Raw genomic sequence first — 13,352 nt, 5'->3', positions numbered from 1 at the left:
AAATGAAGATGCTGAGAGCTGAAAACATGAAGAAAAGGTTCTTGGTGCTTCGGTAGATCAAAATAAAGGTTCGGTCGACCGAAATGACCCTTGAACAATGCATTTAGCTACTGGAATATGATTTTTCTGTGCATTGACAAACCCAAATGCCATTGGTCGACCGAAATGGGGTATCGGTCAACCGAAATACCTCGAAAACCTGCTGAAAAAGTTGCTATGAGTCCAAGGTGCTAAGGTTCAACCTCTACTTTGAATCCCTTCATGAATTGGTTCAAAATGAATATGCAAAACTGATTTTTTTTCATGAGTTTTGAGAATGTGAACATGCTAACATCTTTAATATGAATAAATAAATATAAGACAATGGCCCATAGCCTCATACACATCATTTACAAGATTTTCATATGTTAAACCTCAAACTTTGGTTTAAATACATTTTTGATGCAAAGGTTGATACCAAAAGTGTCTAAGTACAAAAGTATACATGTTTGGCCCTTGGCCTCTTTAAATACATGTTTATAATGTCAAAAGCAAATATTTGAGTGTCATTACATATCAAGAAAGCTACTAAAGGTCCAAAAGTACCATACACCCATGGCGTTCAAAATATGATATCAAAAGAAAGGCACGCTAAACACTTGCATGTCAATATACAAAAATGCTTTAGATAGCTCAAAAGCTTCTAGGGATGATGAACATCCAAGAACATGGGCTCTTTACCAGAAAAATAACCCAAACCACTAGGGTGAGTAATCAAGTTTCTCGTAGGAAGAAGCATATGCGTATACCCTAAAGTTTCAATATCTTTGCAAAATCAATATAGACGAATATAAGGGAGCATTCCACTTAACGTCTATATTCAAGGTATTCTAAGAGATCATCTTAAGCTAACTTGAATGATTCTTTAGTAATACGTATCAATATGGATGTATTTAACAACATCAAATCGCATATAACAAAATTTACAAGTTACAAATAACATTGATTGTCAACTTGGAAATGAATGCGAAATCAAAAAATGGAATCCTTGGACACCTAAGCTCGGAATTCTGCCAAGACCTCAACGGTTATTCCGAACATTAACTCGCAGGGAATACCACGCTAAGTGTGCACTATCTCAATTGGGGAGAACTCATACCTCCCGCACTAGAGCTAAACTCTAGCCATGTTACTAGTAACCATGTCCCAAGAGAATCCAAAATATATATCAAGTTCAAAACTTATATATATAAATAATAAGGCATATCAACTACCTTACAAGCACAAGAACTTTGAAACCACACAAACCATGTCTTAGGGTTCTAAGTCTAGAATGGCATGATAAATGACAAGTTCTTAACATGATATAATGCACAAAACAATATCATTAACTTATCAATTTAAGCATGCCTCAACAATAAGCCATCACTACAAGAAAAAATGACTTCTACGAGGGGCCAAAAACACCGTTGGAACCTATTCACGGTGCATTCTAGGCCCTCGTGTATGAGGATTCTGTAAATAATCAATTTTTTTTTACGAGAAAAAATCTATTTTGTAAAAAAATAATAGATTCGCCGTAGAAAATAATTTCGTTTATATATATTAAACTTATTTACGGCATGGATATTTTCCCTTTAATAATTAATTTACGAGGCACCCGTGCATGCCGTAGAAAAGTTTTCTATGGCAAATTGTAACTACCGTAAATAATCTTACGAGGTTTCTACGGTGAATCGTAACTGCCCGTAAATAATCTCACGAGGTTCCGACGCGTGTCGTAGAAAAGTTTTCTACAACGAATTGTAACTGCCTATAAATAATCTCACGAGGTTACGACGCGTGCCGTAGAAAAGTTTTTTACGGCTAGTTGTAACTACCCGTAAATAATCTCACGAGGCATTGAACCGTGCCGTAGAAAAGTTTTCTACGACAAATTTTAGGTACCCGTAAATAATATAAACCATCCTCACGACTTACCATGTATGCCGTAGAAAAGTTATTTAGGAGGATTTTGACTTATTTATGGGATTTCAAGCTCCTTGTAAAAAAAATATATATATTTTTTTATAAATAAAACACCCTTAATTAATACCATTTAATCATCCGCTACCTATAATTCACATAACTTTTAGCTATAATTCAATTCAGAAAACATACATATCCCATTAAATATATCAAAAGAGTTAAAACATTTTTACAATTCATCATTTATCAATATACCAAAACAATTCAACATTTATCAATGTTCCAAAATAGGAAGTAAATCCATTTGTCAAGAAAATCATCAATATCTTAACACTTCTGTTGAAAAATTAATAAACCTTCAAACACTTGAGTTTCAGTCTGCACTTGTCAAAAAACCACCTCACTGTACAAAATCCAAGGAAGTTGCTGCAAAATCCACAGTACGAAATCCAAAAAAGTAGCTGCATCACACAAGTCTCAAATTCAGAATATTAATACAAAAGGGAAATAACAAAATTATCATTTATGAATCAAACACAAACATTTTGCTAAGAATTTCTTCCTTAGATCTGCCAAAAATATTTCAAGCAGATAATTTTCCTTAATTAAATACTAGATTTTTGCAAGGATGTATGAGAACAGATAATATCATAATCTCTTTATAATCATGAACACTACAATATCATAATATGTAGTCTCTTTATCTCATGATTATAAGCAAATCTAAAACATTCTGAAACATTATAGGTTTTTGGTGCTACGATTATGAGCAAATATGAAACATTCTTGTTGGAGTTAATTGTTGTAGGACCCATTTTGGAGCAGCTTCATCATTTAATGGAATTTGAACTTTTAATTTTTGTTTGTAGCAGTGGCAACATAATGATTCCAGGGATTTCAAATTTGTTGAACCAGAAGTGGTGCCTTGTTGTCTGTCTATTTGTCTTCAAGAAATTGAAATTACTGGGCAGAGATGTGATCTAGAGCAGAAGTTGATACAGTATTTTATGGGAAATGCTTAAGTATTGCAAAAGATGATAATTAATCCTTGTAATTCCGGATGAATTGCAAGAGGGGGAGTTTTTTTTAATATGAACTGCTGGTGTGGTTCAGAGGGTTTCAGTAACATTAGACCCGGGCACGTATCTAATTCTGTATCAAATTGGCAAGAACTCTTCCTCTATAATTTAGAATTTCCCTTTTCTTTTGTCATTAGTCTTATGTATGTAGTTGTCGCATGTACTTTAGCATTTAGTTGCAATGATCAATACAATGTCTCTTACAACAGTAATTTTGTAGGTTTACTTCAATTCTAATTCTAAACCATTCTAAGAAATACATATTAGGTGTGCGTTTTAGGCATCAAATTGGAAGAGCTCTTATTATAGGCATCATCCATGAGAGTACATTTGTTGAATATGTAAGGTATGTTTATATATTTACATTATATATTGTGGGGTGAATTGCTTTGTAAAGAAGGTAGGTGGAATGAGTTGTATAGACCACAAGTAATTGTTACATAATCGTTTAATTCATTCATCGTTAAGTACTGGATTGAGTTATCAAGTAAGACCGAAATTTTATTGTTGTTGCTTCACTTCCACAATATATAATTCACTATCCAACCACAAGATGACATATGGACGTTATACAATAAAGAATTAAGCTAGGTTATGTTGTTGTTGTGGGGACAAACATGCATGGTGGAAATGATAGTTGTTGTAGTATTTGATAGACAAAACGGCTAATTAATTGACAAGGTAGCTGGGGTTGCTTTCAACTTTAGATTGTTTATTACGTGTGGATGGGGCGCAAATGGTAAGTATATTGCACAACTTATTGTCCTTAATCATTCAACTTTAAATGAGCTTTGCTTTGTAACCATAATTAAAGCTAACTACATCTGGCCCACGAATCTGAAAGCTACTGGGGAACTAAGATATTCGACCTTAATACATGCATTGTCTTTTTTTTTTCTTTTTTCTTTTTTTTTTTCACTTGCATATAAATATACTGTGTATATGTGTGCACCTTTATGGCGAGTTTATCATAAACTTATTTGGCCATACTATGTCTCACAGTATATATATATACTTTTATGAGTGCGGACGTGGCAGGACTATCAAAACCAAATTTGCTGCTAAGTTTGTCTTGGGTGAACTAACTAGAGAGGAAATCAAATATTCTTGAGTTATACAGGCAACTAGAAGCATATGAAGTATGTACGTATTGTAATATGTTTATCCGAGACATATTTCTATTTTACAGAGAGTGTAGTCCATGCAGGTCCTTAATGACATGCAAGAAGTCAAGTTAATTTGCTTTGAAACAGACAGTTAGGGCCCTATAATCTCTCTTTTGATAGCTTGTCCCAATGAACTTTCAAAATATAATAGGCATATACAGTATTATATTCATGTCTAAATTCATTATTTTAATACATGTGACTTGATGTATCCCTAGAATTCTTAGATGACCCCAGAGTAGTATGCTTATCTTCACAGGCTGAAAGAAGGGGGAGACTTGGGTTGCCTCCAGAAGGTCCTGCAGCTTTAAAATCTACCACACCTATAATGCAGGAAGAAAAGGTTTGGATATTTGATATCATATTTATTTATTCAAAGATTACAGCAGTCCGATAGAACTTGAATTGTTATAAGTGTTCTCCCATTTTGCAGAACTCGGTGCCAGTTTGGTCTGCTACGTTGCCTTCTATTGCTACAAAAGCAGAGCTCATGAGAGACTGTTTAAGATCTCTCAAGCACAACCACATGGTAAATGATTCTGTTTTGTGTCATGTCATGGTAGCTTGTAGTAGGATAATCATGAGTCTGAAAATATAAACGAATATAGACTGCTTGTTGTTGCTACAGTGACATAATAGCATAAACTGATATAGAATGATAAAGAGGTAGTCGTAAGTTTTCTGAATATTGAACCTTTTTCTCATTGCAGTATATAATGCTTGTACTTCTCAGGGAGAGGTTACTTTTGTTGTAACTGTACAACCTTCTTATAACTTTTGTTATGAACATTTTACCTTCATTGCTCATCTGGCATGCTTGTTAGAAATTAAATGGGTGTTCATTTCTATGAATAAATTTAAGTTTATGCATATACAGAAAATCCTATTTTAGAGGGTGTTAGGATAAAATCACTCAGAATAGGACAATGATCATTAACAGAAAGGTGCTTTTGATTCAAAGTAAACGTGCAACATCCTTTATTATTTTGCAACTTTGTTTTATATACGTATTACTTTCTATGAGCCCCCTCCCTCTTTTTTTGTTGGATCTAGGATGATGATGTGAAAGCGAAGAGGGCATTCCAAACTCTTTTGATATATGTCAGAAATGTTGCAAATAATCCTAAAGAGGAAAAATTTTGGAAGATCCGACTATATAATCCAGCCTTCAAGGTAAGTCTCTAATTTTATAGATTTTGTTGATATAAATGATGCAGAAATAATCTGCCCTCTGAAAGGTTCAAATATCCAGTAGGTGGGAAATCTAAGGTTGGTACTAGACGCGAATTTTCTCCAACTTTTTTTCTGACCATTTGGCCAACTCTTAGTTGACAATGTATTTTGGAGTTCCAAAATATAGCAAAAGAAAAAGAAGATAGAGGGATGGATGGATGGATGGATCTATAATATGCCCCCGACATTGTGCCTCAATTCAATGGTGAATCCAATATTCCTTCAACGGAAAGAACAGGGAGGGTCACTAAAATTCTAAAATAATGCATAGATATAGACATATATATGCATGTGTACTGCATACAATTACCATTATCAATAAAAAGTAGTTTCCTTTCTTGGAAAAAATATCGCAAAATGTTTCTATTTGTTTAATTTTTTTAAATGCTAAAACCCTGAAAAATATTTTTACATCCAAAAGACCCAATAATTGATTTATTTTATCCTAAAAGCTCAATCGTTGAGTTACTGTTAGCATGCACATAAAAAATTTGACAAAAATGTCCCTTCGTCTACATTTTCAACACATAAGATGCACCGTTTAAATGACCCTTTCCTCTTGTGCTGCCTCTGGATACCAATAAAATCTTTAATTTCTAGAAAATCTAATGGGTTTTTCTATTATATGTGTAGATATAACTACACACACGTAAAGATAAACTACCCCACCTGACTAATCCCTTCATTATCTTGTTTTAATCAGTAACAGCTCTGAGTCAAACCTACATAGCGTTACCATGCACCAATCGTTGACCCATACATATAAAGGAATAAGTATATAACTGCTAACCATCATCCCTAGCTTTTTCCTCAAACCATCATAATTGATGTAGAGTTTGTAAACAGTTTGCTCTCTTAGATTGATAAATTTGAGGATCCATTTAAGCTAATCTAGCTCCTGGCTTGTTCATTATTCATGATGGACAATCAATTGCTTCTGGGACTTTTGGGCAAGTGATTGTTTAATATTTACTGTTGCACCAAGCAGTGACTCTTTACTAAGTTTACGAAGTTCTGCCAAATTAATGGAATTTTCTGTTTCATAACAAACTAACGGATTAATTTGTGTTCTAAATAACAGGAAAGAGTTGGGAAATTGAAAGAAGGCATTGAGTTTCTTGAGCATTGTGGGTTCGAGAGAGATGAAGGAGGTGAATTTTTATTTTTTCCTAGGGACAAGGCTGACATGATGATCTGTGAATTGCCAAGGTGATTACAAATAATCTACCAAAACAAGTGAATTAACAACATATCAACAACTTCTCCTCCACAACAATCAATCAAAACCTCCACATACGATGATTCCATACTCCCATGCCTTCAACATTTTAAAATAAGAAATAAAAATGGCCTCCACACCAGCCGATGTACCAATGAGGTAATAAAGTTCAAGATACACTGCAAAATTGGTCACTTAAACGCACGTGACCCCCCTAAGTATGAGTCTAAAAAGCATTAAAATTGTGCAATCATAAAAGAAGCATAGTATTTGACCTTTGTTGTAGACTGAAATCATAGAAATTCTGATTCTTCAGCTCCTTATGAACTGGTGATAATCAATCCTGTCAGAAAAAAAATATTTCAAAAATGTACTTTTATAAGTACACTCCACCACATATAATACTTTGGATCAACTCTATAAAATTAAAGCTTTAACATTTAATTAAACATAATTTTTGTGTAGACAATATTAACTTTTATAAGTACACTCCACTACATACAATAACCTGTAAGTCATGTGCATCCATTCTTTATCCATCACTATTTGCTTAATTATTTTTTCTAGCAACCTATCACAAAAGATAAAAAAAATTTGTCAAAATTCTAGGAAGAAGAATATATAACTATATTCATGATAATGTGAATAAAGGAAGAAAAGGGTCTTTTCAAAGAGTAAGTTGGTAATGAAATAACTCCTCTCAGATTGTAGAACAAAAAATTGATATATAGTATAAATCTTATTAGCACTTAACTTTATTAGGTAGTCTATATATGCATTTTGTATTGAAAAGGCAGAAAGGGGTCTTTGCTATGTTTGATCATTCCTGGTAAAAGATATCAAAAATCTGGAGTTCAACAACAATCCCCTATTATACGTTATTAAAGCTTCTCAAATTGCAAGGTAGATTTTTTGAATGTGTCATATTCTCTTGGTGTTCGTTGCAAGACATGCTGCAAATGTCTAGTCTTTGAACATTGGCTTGCTAAAGATCATCTTCTTGGTTTAAATGGGAGGGGCTGTTATGTTTTTCTTCAGCATTTCTATGTGGTTTCGCCTTTCATTTATTATTTTAGCCTATCTTGTCTTTTAACATATTAATAGGCCATGTCTTATTGACGACCAATAATACATCAAGCTTGCATTCAAGCTAGGAAATACTCTAGTTCATATAATTCTATGAAAGAAAATTTTAAATCCTTTTCATGGTCATTGGCCAACTGTGCGCAAAGATAATTAAAAGACAAGGGCTATAATGATAGAGGAAAAGGAGGAACCAAAAGCAAATCCGGGAAGATAACTTAATTTCTTATAGCAACAATGATATATATCTCTTGGATGATCCATTCAGCGCTGTTGATGCACACACCGCAACCAGTTTATTTAATGTAACTACAATCCTCATCTCACCAATTTATACTACAGCCACATTTGTTTTTAAGTTGAAAGCTAATTAATACATGTTATGGTCAGGAATATGTCATGGGAGCTCTGGCAGGAAAGACAGTATTACTCGTGACTAACCAAGTTCACTTCCTTTCTACATTTGATTTTATTTTGGTAAGTAATTTAATCATTACCACTCTCCATTATCCTTCTGCAACAGTAATTCTTTTATATTCAAAAGTATAGCAAACTTCCATTTCCTTTATACGTGTTTCCAATAATTTGATACCTAAACCCGTGTCCAGAATCAGTTCTTCTAAGCAAGAATTTGAAAAGAAAATAATATCATTATGTTGAAAGTTGATATCTGAAGGGAAAATCCTGGAAGCGGCTACCTATTATCAGTTGTTGGCTTCTAGTCAAGAATTTCAGAACCTTGTGAATGCTCACATTCACACTGCAAGTTCCAAGAGAAACACTCAATACAGTACTTCTCAAAGGCCTAAAACATTCAAAAGAAGAGATCCAGAAAGTTTACACTCAGGAACAGTTGGACGCAATAGTAGGAGATCAGTTAATTAAGCAAGAGGAAAGAGAAAAAGGAGATACCGGTCTGAAGCCTTACAATATCTGAGACACAACAAGGGATTCTTGTACCTCTCCCTGGCAGTTATAGCCCACATTATATATATTGTTGGGCAGTTTGCTCAAAATCTTTGTTTGGCTGCTGCGGTATAGAATCCTAGTACAAGCAAATTGAAGCTAGAAAGTTTCAATCGCTATTTGTTTTCGGCTTCCTTACATCGGGAACTAAGCAAAGGAGTGCGTTGCAATTAAACTTTCCTTTTCTTATATTTTCCTGTTGTTTTAGATGATATTGTATGCGCTTTGATACGCCCAAATATGTCAATATCCAAGATTTCTAGAAAAACCAATTTTTTGCCTTACTTCAACAGAACTCTACATCATGTTCTTTACAAATCAAGGTAATGCACAATCATAAATGTCAATATAGAAATTTCCATTTCAATATGCTTTCAATAATATGTGTGTCTCTATTTAGTACCCATGTGTATATGTATGTGTATGTTATAATTTAAGAGCTTTTTTTGTGTGTATGATATGAGTCTCTATTTACTATCCATGTGTATATATGTACATGTGTATATATGTATGTGTATGTTATAATTTAAGAGCCTTTTTTTGTCTCCTGAATTGGTACATGTAGATGAAACTATTGTTCTTGATGTAGGTACTTAACTGAAGCTCTATGGATGAATTGTAATTCTCTTGGAATTAATAGTATTAGATATGGGATTACAAGACGTGAATTTAGTACGGGGTAGCTTGATAAGCCTGGTCGATATTCATCTTTAAGAACTTGGTGTTTAAGGAGGTCATATTCTTTGCTTGATTTTCAGCACCAATATGCTACTCATGCAGCTACTGAAAAGAAATCACAGAAGATGCTTTTGTACCTAACAGGATTGGTATTCACAATGGTGGGGTGCACTTATACAGCGGTTCCTCTATATAGGAGGTTCTGCCAAGCTACTGGGTATGGGGGTACTGTTCAACGCCGTGAGGTGAGGCAATCTCTATAAGTTTTGTCATTTTGGTAGTTAATTTCTTTTCCCAACCTTTTTCTGAGCAATAAAACCAAAGCATATTGTTTTTAAAGTGTTGAAGAAAAGATATCTCGGCATGCTCAAGATGGAACAATCACCACCAGGTATGTTTTTAAAATTTTACTTCTTAAATAAGTCAGCTTTATATTGTTTCCATTATTCAAAGCATGAATTCTCCAGCATTGATTCGAATTAAATCTCTAGACTAAAACTATTTATTTCGGTTTGTTTATGATTATTTTAATGAAAACTTTTGCACTTATGAATCACTGATTTTCAAGGTAGCATATCTATATTCTTTGGAATGATTCTCTTACAGTAGGTGGAACAAAAGTGCTTTTGATGTTCCAATGAGTGAAAGAGCTTAGTAATTCTATTTAGGAGGGAAAGTGGAAATAAGCGGAGGGATTCAAGGGAAGAAAAATACAAGTTGGGATTAGAACAATAATCCCTCATTTGGGAGTTCTTTATGGAAAGAAAACAAGAGAAATGGGAGGAAATGAACACCTCTGGCCTATCAATTTTTGTTTTCCCCCATCTCCAAAGATTGGTAGAAATGGAGGGAAAGTAAACTGAATTAGTAATTACCCATTTTATTCCTTGTTCTAGAAGAAGTGAGTTCCTATTTTATCCTTTATTTTAACAAAAGAAAATGTTCTTTTTCTTTCTTTTATTTTCTCTTCTTATAAATTCTTAATCAAGGAAATAGATCATCATCTATTCTTCCTTCTTTTTCTCTCATGAAATTACCAAATAAAGGGAGGGTTATCACCTTCTCATCCCTTCTTAGCTCACGTACAATCGGGAGCTTTTAGAAGTGAATTGAAACAAATAAGACATGAGTACTCTTTGGAAGTCAGTCTCGAGCAGTTGCTCAAAATCTGATATATCAACCATATCACTCCATCATAATCGTACAGTAAAGCTCAAAATTAAGCTCATTTTAAACCAGCAAATCGGAGTGAGGTGACTAGTTTCAGGAGTATGCATTGGTTCCTTATATCCTAGATTATAATTAGTTTGGTTATCCTTCATTTTTAGAAACATCTAACAAGACCTTGATTAAGGTAATGTATTTTGTTGATTCTTCTTGTAGATGTCTTGTTTTGATGTATTCTTGGTATTATTTATACAGGGATATTGTGGTGCAGTTCAATGCTGACGTGGCAGATGGAATGCCTTGGAAGTTTATTCCCACACAACGAGAGGTCCTCTTTCTTCTGTTACACGTCTTATTTTAACATATACATATATGTATGTGAGTCTACGCACGCACATATATGTACAGAAAGCTGTAAATGAATGTAGTCATGGTGAATCACAGGATTCTAAAGCTCACCTTGAAAAATTAATGAGCTCAAACTCATAGATAGTCTCAAGGTAGTTTTGACGGAGACAAACTTGGTTCAAGTTCGAGCAGATTGGCTTTTCATTTAGTTTATAGAGTGCTTTTAGCTTACTGAACGTAGCTCAAGTTCATCTCAATAAATTGATTAGCCTTTGGCTGGTTATCTCATGAGTGAATCTAGTTGAGAAGATTATGAGCCAAGCTTGAGTAGTTTGGTTCATCTTACAACCCTTTTAATTTCTGAATATATATTTATTCATTTATTTATTTATACAAATCCCTCAAGTGCTCTATGTTGTAATAGGCATTGTATTTTAAAACCATTGATTCTATTGTAGGTAAAGGTGAAGCCGGGAGAAAGTGCCCTTGCATATTATGATTTCCTTTGATTCATAACTTCAGAACAGAACTAATGTGGGCTATAACTTCCTTTCTACATTTGATTCTATTTTGGTAAGTAATTTAATCATTACCACTCTCCATTATCCTTCTGCAATAAAAATAAACAAATGCTCACATGCTGAATCATTTCAAAAATGGAACACAACAACAACTTAAGTTCAAAGAGCTAATCAAGGGACCAGGAGCATTAAAAAAAAAAAAAAACTATTGCAATGATATATAAATAAAAATGACAAGAACTTCCACCACCCACTTACAATTTACTATTTGTTTTAATTAGTAAATGCTACTTCAAATTACAATTGATCTTGTTTTTGGTTTTAATATTTTGGTTACGTGTTGGATTAATAAAAAAAATAATAAATAAATAAATAAATTACAAAAATGTTGTACCTGGCACTTAATGAAGGGGTTGGTTCTCCCTTCTTGTAGCAAAAGCTAGTTCAGGCCAATAAATACAGCAACACCCACCAAGGCTACTTTTTTCCTTCCTCGGAGACTGTAAAGAAAACAAAAACCAATCGGATTTCATAAGTTTGCTTCGGAGAGAGAAATTGAGCAAAAAAAGGCAACACTCCTGTTGGATACCAGAATCGGATCTAACTAATATGATTTATTTTCAAAGTGGGAAAGCTCATATGAAAACAAAAACTCGAATAACATTCTGATTCCTGTAGAACGATGGAAAGGATGAAAGTGACAGAGAGGCAACTGTAACAAGGTACGTACCGTCGTCCATGGTGGCTCTCCTCAACTTCAATTTTTGGTCGCTAGTTGAAAACCCTAACCTCTTCACTGGTCGGTAACGGAATGATCGACACCGTCGGGAGCCCAATCTGAGAAAGACGACTTTAGGAAATCAAGCTTTCTTTCTCAAATTACTGGCATCAACACGGTTAAAATCGATAGATGAAAGATTCGGGTCTCTCTCTTTCCACACTCTGAATCCCTAAGTTCTTCTTTTTTTTCTTTTTTTTTTTTTCTGGTATATATAGCTGTTCGATATAACAAAAAAACAAAAAATAAACAAATAAAAATAAAAAATAATCCAGGAAGTGAAAGTTTTCGGTGGGGAGTGAAAAAGTTTTGGCGGGAAGTTTATTGCTTATTTACGGCGCGAAAAAAATGCCTTAAATGTGAAATTTATTCACGGGCTCTTTAATCCATGGTAAAAAAACTTAAGTTCACTTTTTCATTTTCCTATATATATTTTTTAACTGATTTTATTAATAGTTGCTTATTTAAATTTTTGCGAGGAAGTCAAAAAAAAAATTATTGCTTATTTACGGGGCAAAAAAGATGCCTTAAATGTGAAATTTATTCACGAACTCTTTAATCCACCGTAAAAGAACTTACGTTCATTTTATATCTATATGTTAAGTGATTTTATTAATAGTTGCTTATTTACGGGGCAAAAAAAATGCCTTAAATGTGAAATTGATCCACGGGGAACTTTTATCCCGTTAAAGATATACAAATAGGCCGTAAATATATCTATAATATTCACGAGCTCTTTAATACGCCGTAAAAATATTTTTCTACGAGGATTCCACTAAATCCTTGTGAAAGCATGTCCTATAATGTAACAATTACGAGAATTCTTTCATAAATTCCGTAAATGGTAGTAATCACGAGGCAAAATAAAGAAACCTCGTAAATACTATGTCGTAGAAACCCACATTTCTTGTAGTGCATATATACTAAATGTTAGCATTTTAGCAAAAATAACTTCTATAACAATCATGATTATCAATAGTAATCTACTAAAATGTAGGATTAATATCACAATAGTATAGTAACTTAAATCATTAAGAATTCTATACAACTTTAACAATCCTACTCAAGATATACATACATACTTGATCAATGAAATCCTAAGTCAATCATAAGAATTTCCTATAGTATACAATACTACAATTCTAAAAACATGTATACAATATATAT

At 33.4% G+C, this 13,352-nt stretch overlaps 2 long non-coding RNA genes across 5 annotated transcripts; one reads left to right on the top strand and one right to left on the bottom strand.

The window, feature by feature from the left end:
• Positions 1-2,068: 2,068 nt before the first annotated feature.
• On the bottom strand, positions 2,069-12,556 carry LOC132279223 (uncharacterized). 4 transcript variants are annotated; one of them, XR_009471255.1, is made up of 4 exons: positions 12,138-12,545; positions 11,802-11,907; positions 6,920-6,987; positions 2,069-2,408 (listed from the first exon to the last, which is right to left on the bottom strand). It is a non-coding gene; the product is annotated as an uncharacterized LOC132279223 (long non-coding RNA). The 4 variants fall into 4 exon arrangements; XR_009471256.1 differs by lacking the exon at positions 2,069-2,408 and adding an exon at positions 7,147-7,215 and having other exon boundaries at positions 2,439-6,987; positions 12,138-12,556; XR_009471254.1 differs by lacking the exon at positions 2,069-2,408 and adding an exon at positions 7,153-7,215 and having other exon boundaries at positions 2,439-6,987; positions 12,138-12,554.
• LOC132279225 (uncharacterized) lies at positions 9,710-11,383 on the top strand. Its single transcript, XR_009471257.1, has 3 exons — positions 9,710-9,762; positions 10,794-10,866; positions 11,345-11,383. It is a non-coding gene; the product is annotated as an uncharacterized LOC132279225 (long non-coding RNA).
• Positions 12,557-13,352: the final 796 nt, after the last annotated feature.

The sequence above is a fragment of the Cornus florida genome, unplaced genomic scaffold, assembly GCF_030987335.1.
Source record: "Cornus florida cultivar Cherokee Brave unplaced genomic scaffold, ASM3098733v1 CherokeeBrave_3.0.0_Hap2_Chr10, whole genome shotgun sequence".
Classification (NCBI taxonomy): Eukaryota; Viridiplantae; Streptophyta; class Magnoliopsida; order Cornales; family Cornaceae; genus Cornus; species Cornus florida.
This window is presented reverse-complemented; position numbering and strand designations above follow the sequence as displayed.